The 7,206-nt window shown below is 44.9% G+C and overlaps 1 pseudogene; it reads right to left on the reverse strand.

Moving 5' to 3' along the window:
- Window positions 1–1,513: 1,513 nt before the first annotated feature.
- LOC117889649 lies at window positions 1,514–1,666 on the reverse strand (annotated as a pseudogene).
- Between the last annotated feature and the right edge of the window lie 5,540 nt (window positions 1,667–7,206).

Consider the following 7,206-nt stretch of genomic DNA (forward strand, 5'->3'; position numbering starts at 1 on the left):
AACCACATCAGCGCCCGCCCTTTTAAGAGCTCCGGCATCGCCCTTGGGATCAGGTCCGGGTCCAGCCCGTACGTCTCGGCTGACCACTCGACCTGTTCCAAAAACTCGAGAGGCTTCGTCGAACCGGAACGACCACTCTCTCACCTGTTTGGCCACCTTAGCGTAGTCCAGGTGTGCCGGCCGTGGGCCTTGTGGCTCATGGAACCCCCTTTCTGGGTCTCGGCTTGCCTGTCGATGCCGGCTGGGTGTCGGAGTGACCGACCGCTCGGGCACCGCCAGGCTCGCGATGAGCTCTTGCTGAAACTCAGCCGGCGATTTCCATAGCGCCGCCGCCGCCTTTCCTTGCGGCAGAGCGAGTTGCTCATACGCGGCTGGCTTGTCGTCAGCCCGCGGCATCGGCGACGTTCTGCTCGCCCGACACTCCCAGACCTCCAGCAGGTCCGCATATTCTGGCTCTCCGCCATGTTCCCTGACCCATTCTTTGAACATCTTCCTCATTTCGTCCAGCGTCCCCTCTAACCGTACGCCTACCGCCTGAGCGCACTGCACCAGCTCCTCTTTCTTCAAATTGTGGATCCATTGTCCTTTTCCCATCGTGCCCTTTTCGATCTATCAGACCACCTTTCTTTACGTTTTTACTTGTTTTGGTCGTGAGGCCCCACGTTGGGCGCCAGTTGTAACGAACCCTTTTTCCGGTCGTATGACCTGGGCTGAGCTGGCTCAGCGGGAAATGGGGTGGTTGCAACGAATTTGTATTGTTGCCTCGACGACCAAGTAATAACGCAGGATTGGTTTAATTCTGATATTTCAGGTTTTATTCAATATATTAAGGTTCTCTGTTAGCCTAGCTTATTGTTATAGTATCGCTATCGTGCTACCTGTCGACTTTGGCGGGTCGGATCCGGGCGTTGCACGCTGATGCTGCTGAACTGGGGCAATTGATCTTACTCCGCCACACCAATTCCGCACTCTAACGGTTCGCCTTTCACCGTTCTAACCTCGTCCAAAATCTACCGTACACTCTGATTATATAAGACTCACTCTGGGTCTTCGATGCCGCTGGTCCCGTTACACCTTCCGTTATTCTGCACTTCGATTCACTTGTACTCGACTTAGCTCTTGGGCTGCTCGCGCGCGAAAGATCCTGTGCCTTGGCTGCCGCCCTCATTATATAGGCGCCGGCTAACGGTTCTCCCACGAGGCCAGTACTTTTCCATCGTCGATTCTGATGCTTTCTCCCTTCTTCGTAGCGGGACCTCGATCTCATGGCCATATTTGGTCATGCGTCGGCCCGCTGCCGGCCCGATCCCATCCTTCCACTCTCTTTCGAGCCGCCATATTGGGCTCCCCGCTCTCTGAGCGCCTTTTCCAGATTGTCCTCTCTTCTGTGTCGCCATCTTGGGCTCCCCGCTCTCTGAGTGCCTCTTCCATATTCGCCGTGCTCGGATATCCGAGCCCTAGGCTTTAACACTCTAAAGCCTGTGAGGAACGCGTTCCCTCACAGTAGTCCAAGCAGCACTATAAAATTAATTAAAGTACATAACAGCATGGACTGCGATATGCGTTCAAAATGTCGATGTTCATGTGTCCTGCAGTTCACACGATGACGCACAGTTTGCTGCGTTCTTCATCGACCCATGAGCCGAGTGATCCACCGCTTAGAGTGATTAAAATTTGTTTGTTATTACATTTGTCAGATATGTTTTTATTGAAAGAAATTAAAAATACACCATTTTACTGGCATATATCAATTCCTTCAATAAAATTGTATTTTTATCCTAAAAGAATGTTGCGAAATGTCTTAGTTTTATATAAACGATATCTTACCATATTTATGAATATAAATAATATGTAATTTGACAATGTTTGATAAATATCAATTTATATAAAAGAATTAACCTGAACACAGGTACAACATTGTACTTTTTTAGGTTGTTGCATTAACCAATGTATGCCCATAGCTCTGATGGACAATACATATGCGCAACGCGTGCATATTATGGGCCATATGCACACAGATTTTATAAATCAATATATTGTAATATATCATCAATATGTAATTTTAATATTAAATGCTACACACATATAACCAAGTCATATGTATATTAGCTACTACTATATGAGTATATTGACAACATCATTAAAAAATACATATAAGATTTACAACTGAATATATTTATTTTACAATTATGATTTTAAAAACATTGTTTGTTTGGTAAAATGGCAATATTTTTTGTTAACGGTAGAAACATACAATAATGATCCTTCCGCAGGTTCACCTACGGAAACCTTGTTACGACTTTTACTTCCTCTAAATAATCAAGTTCGGTCAACTTTTGCGAAACAACCGTAACACGCAAGGCGTCACAGTGATCACGTCCGGAGACCTCACTAAATAATTCAATCGGTAGTAGCGACGGGCGGTGTGTACAAAGGGCAGGGACGTAATCAATGCGAGTTAATGACTCACACTTACTGGGAATTCCAAGTTCATGTGAACAGTTTCAGTTCACAATCCCAAGCATGAAAGTGGTTCAGCTGTTTACCCGGACCTCTCGGTCTAGGAAATACACGATGATACTTTCATTGTAGCGCGCAGCAGCCCAGGACATCTAAGGGCATCACAGACCTGTTATTGCTCAATCTCATTATTGCTAGACGCAATTTGTCCATTTAAGAAGCTAGTGTCCTTATAATGGGACAAACCAACAGGTACGGCTCCACTTATATAAACACATTCAAACACAATAAACATTTTACTGCCACCATGAATGAAGGCTATATAAGCTTCAACACCATAATCCTGAAGATACCTATTTAATATATTTGTGTCTCGTTCGTTATCGGATTTAACCAGAAAAATGACTCCACGAACTAAGAACGGCCATGCACCACCACCCATAGATTCGAGAAAGAGCTATCAATCTGTCTTACACACTTATGTTCGGACCTGGTAAGTTTTCCCGTGTTGAGTCAAATTAAGCCGCAGGCTCCACTCCTGGTGGTGCCCTTCCGTCAATTCCTTTAAGTTTCAGAACCATACTTCCCCGGAGCCCAAAAAGCTTTGGTTTCCCGGGAAGCGACTGAAGAGCCATAAAAGTAGCTACACCCAATTGCTAGCTGGCATCGTTTATGGTTAGAACTAGGGCGGTATCTGATCGCCTTCGAACCTCTAATTTCGTTCTTGATTAATAAAACATCTTTGACAAATGGTGTCTTACGACGGTCCAAGAATTTCACCTCTCGCGTCGTAATAATACTAATGCCCCCAAACTGCTTCTATTAATCATTACCTCTTGATCTGAAAACCAATGAAAGCAGAACAGAGGTCTTATTTCATTATCCCATGTACAGAATATTCAGGCATTTGAAGCCTGCTTTAAGCACTCTAATTTGTTCAAAGTAATTGTACCGGCCCACAATAACACTCGATGAAGAGCACTAATGCAGGTTTTAAATAGGAGGAATATATAAAAAAATAAAGTACTTAATTATAAATAAGAACTCCACCGGTAATACGCTTACATACATAAAGGTATAGTACTAACCACAATTGTAAGTTGCACTACCCGTATGAAGCACAAGTTCAACTACGAACGTTTTAACCGCAACAACTTTAATATACGCTATTGGAGCTGGAATTACCGCGGCTGCTGGCACCAGACTTGCCCTCCAATTGGTCCTTGTTAAAGGATTTAAAGTGTACTCATTCTAATTACAGGGCCTCGGATATGAGTCCTGTTTTGTTATTTTTCGTCACTACCTCCACGAGCTGGGAGTGGGTAATTTACGCGCCTGCTGCCTTCCTTAGATGTGGTAGCCGTTTCTCAGGCTCCCTCTCCGAATCGAACCCGTTACCCGTTGCAACCATGGTAGTCCTAGATACTACCATCAAAAGTTGATAGGGCAGACATTTGAAAGATCTGTCGTCGGTACAAGACCATACGATCTGCATGTTATCTAGAGTTCAACCAATGTAACGATCTTGCGATCGCTTGGTTTTAGCCTAATAAAAAGCACACGTCCCATAAGGTCCGTGTTTTAATTGCATGTATTAGCTCTAGAATTACCACAGTTATCCAAGTAACTGTTAACGATCTAAAGAACCATAACTGATATAATGAGCCTTTTGCGGTTTCACAATACCAGGATCAACCAGAATAATGTTTTCGTTTTATGCGCATATGCACACATATGTAAATATTTGACAACTCGATATACTTTTGAATAAAAAACAGTGCAATAATACATAGTTTTTTCCAACAGTTCATGAGAATTTGTTAAACGAATGTGGCCATTTTTATATAGCATTCAGATTCGCCATTTTCCAATATCGTATGCGTTTTTTGTGATATACATTTAATAAATTGGATTAATTTTAAATTTGTTGTCAAAATACAATGCCAAAACTCAATTTATTTTGGTTTAGGCAAATGCTAAAAATTGTCTGAAAATTTTACGAAATTTTCAGCACATTGTGTGTTATTGGATATATGTACGTTTATGTACGAATATATTCATAATATCGATATTAAATGAAAACCCATTATCTCTCATTGTTGTATATATTTGTGTGAGAATAATGAACGAACTTTAGGGAAGGTCAACCTAGCCCTAAAGTTCGGTGCCACGGGATGTATCAGCGGTTCAAGGCTGTGCATAATGGGATGGCCCCCTAGTGGGAGCATCGTGGTGGTTGTGGTAGCCCAAATATTACGCGGGCAGAGCCATTAGGCTCGACGTGGAGTTGCGTTCTCAACCGGGCTCCGTGACCCATAGATCGGAAGAGGTGATAGATACACTTCGCTCCTGACCAAAGGGGGAAGGTATGTCTGACCAGCATACTTTCGAATTTGGTACCAGGCTGAGTCGCTATGCTGCAGCTTCTTAACCTGGGAAAATTTTAACGTGGCTGAAATCCCTTCCTGAGGAACCGGCCACGCTAAATAAAAGTCTGAGTGATCAGATGATATTGTCCCTATCTACTATGGTGGACAGTTGATGTCCATCTATATTATGTGCAATATTTGGTATAGTATTGCATATGATATTATTATACGTTGTCATTATACCCATAGTGGTGTTATTGTGTGATATTTGTTGCTAAAAAGTTCTTTAATATAAATTGCTTAGCTGCGACAAATTGATCTTAAGATAGTATAATGAAACTTGTCAAGATATATAAAGAGTAAATTTTCTTTAGTCTATATCATTTTAGTTTCGAATTATTATCGTGAATATCTGGAAATGGTATCATATGATTTATGATTGTATGAGAACCATTTCACCAATGTACCAGCATATAATCATAGAGATTTATATGCAAATTCAAATATTGCCAATATATCAAAATCCATTCTACATGAGCTCATGTGCTTGGTTTTATTTAATGTATATCACAAAAAACGCATACGATATTGGATAAATTTTAAATTTGTTGTCAAAATACAATGCCAAAACTCAATTTATTTTGATTTAGGCAAATGCTAAAAACTGTCTGAAAATTTTACGAAATTTTCAGCACATTGTGTATTATTGGATATATGTACGTTTATGTACGAATATATTCATAATATCGATATTAAATGAAAACCCATTATCTCTCATTGTTGTATATATTTGTGTGAGAATAATGAACGAACTTTAGGCAAGGCTGTGCATTGAGGTCGGCCCCCTAGTGGGAGTATCGTGGTGGCTGTGGTAGCCCAAATGTTACGCGGGCAGAGCCTTCAGGCTCGACGTGGTGTTGCGTTCTCAACCGGGCGCCGTGACCCATAGATCGGTAGAAGTGATAGATACACTTCGCTCCTCACCAAAGGAGGAAAGTATGCCCGACTAGTATACTTTCGAATTTGGTACCAGGCTGAGTCGCTATGTATTTGCTATAGCTTCTTATCCTGGGCACCCAACACCGTGGTTGAAATCCCTTCCTGAGGAACCGCCACGTTAAATAAGGGCTGAGAGATCAGATGACATATGTCCCTATCTACTCAGTTGCTCTCTGACTGCTATTGGAAGCAGACGTGTTTTTAAGCGTTCCGCCTTGCCGTCGGTTTTCAGTACGATAGAGTGTGTTTTCCCCTGTGGAAAGTGTTTATTAATCTTGCCGTGTGTGATCCGCGTTTGCCACTCCAAATTTCATAAAATTTGGAGCCGAATTGACGCATATATTAGCAAATTAATATTTGCTAATAAAGACACGCAAAAGAAAGCCACGTGGCTTTAGCTGAAAAACATCTGGTCGAAGCTTTCGTTCAAAGCTTTTTGGTCGAAGCTTTCGCTCAAAGCTTTTTGGTCGAAGCTTTCGTTCGTAGCTTTCGTTCGAACTTTGGTGCGAAACTCGGGTCGGTTCGTGTCTCCGCTTGTGTCTGTGCTTGTGCTTGCGCTTAGTGCTCGAGACCGCCAAAAGAGGGCGTAAAAATGGAAGTGGGCTCCGAGGCGGACGCCAGCGACGTTAGCTTGTCTAGCGTTGGCGCGAGCTCGATGTCGAGCGTTCCCGCCCGCAAAAAACGCCGGCCGAAGGATCCGACCAAAAAGGAAGCCGAGAAGGGGGCGAAAAAGATCGCCCTTGGAATAGGGATGTCTGAAGAGACGCCGATCCCCAGCGGTCAGATCGCCGCCGTCGTCGCTCCCTTTTGAGCCCGCTGCCACCACCGCTGCCACCACCTCTGCCGCTGCCGCTGCCTCTGCCGCTGCCTCTGCCGCTGCCGCTGCCACCCGCCCACCACTGCTGCCACATGCCCTGCCACGACTATTGTCGCGGCTGGGTATTCAGCTGTTACCGCCGAGTTGTCCGCCATACGGATGTCGGTGAACGAGGCAGTCCTCAAGGGAGGTATGTCCGCCGAAGCGTCCATGGCCGTTCTCGTCGCTACCAACAGGTACGACGAGCTCGTCATGGCACTGGCTGGGGACAAGGTGCGCCTGGAGGAGAGGGCACGTATGCCGCCTCCACAGAGGCCAGCTGCCGCTGCCGCCGCCGCTGCCGCCACTGCTGCCGCCACCGCTGCCCACACCACCGCTGCTCCCACCGCTGCGTATGTGGCAGCCTTCCCAGGCCTGCCGGCACCGAGCGCTGCTGTCCCGCCGATTGCCAAGCCCCGCGAAACCTGGTCGGCTCTTATCAAGAGCAGGAACCCGGAGGAGACTGGGAAGCAGTTGGTCGAGCGTGTCAAGAAGGACGTGGTGCCCAAACTTGGAGTCAGA

The sequence above is a fragment of the Drosophila subobscura genome, chromosome A, assembly GCF_008121235.1.
Source record: "Drosophila subobscura isolate 14011-0131.10 chromosome A, UCBerk_Dsub_1.0, whole genome shotgun sequence".
In the NCBI taxonomy this organism is placed as follows: domain Eukaryota; kingdom Metazoa; phylum Arthropoda; class Insecta; order Diptera; family Drosophilidae; genus Drosophila; species Drosophila subobscura.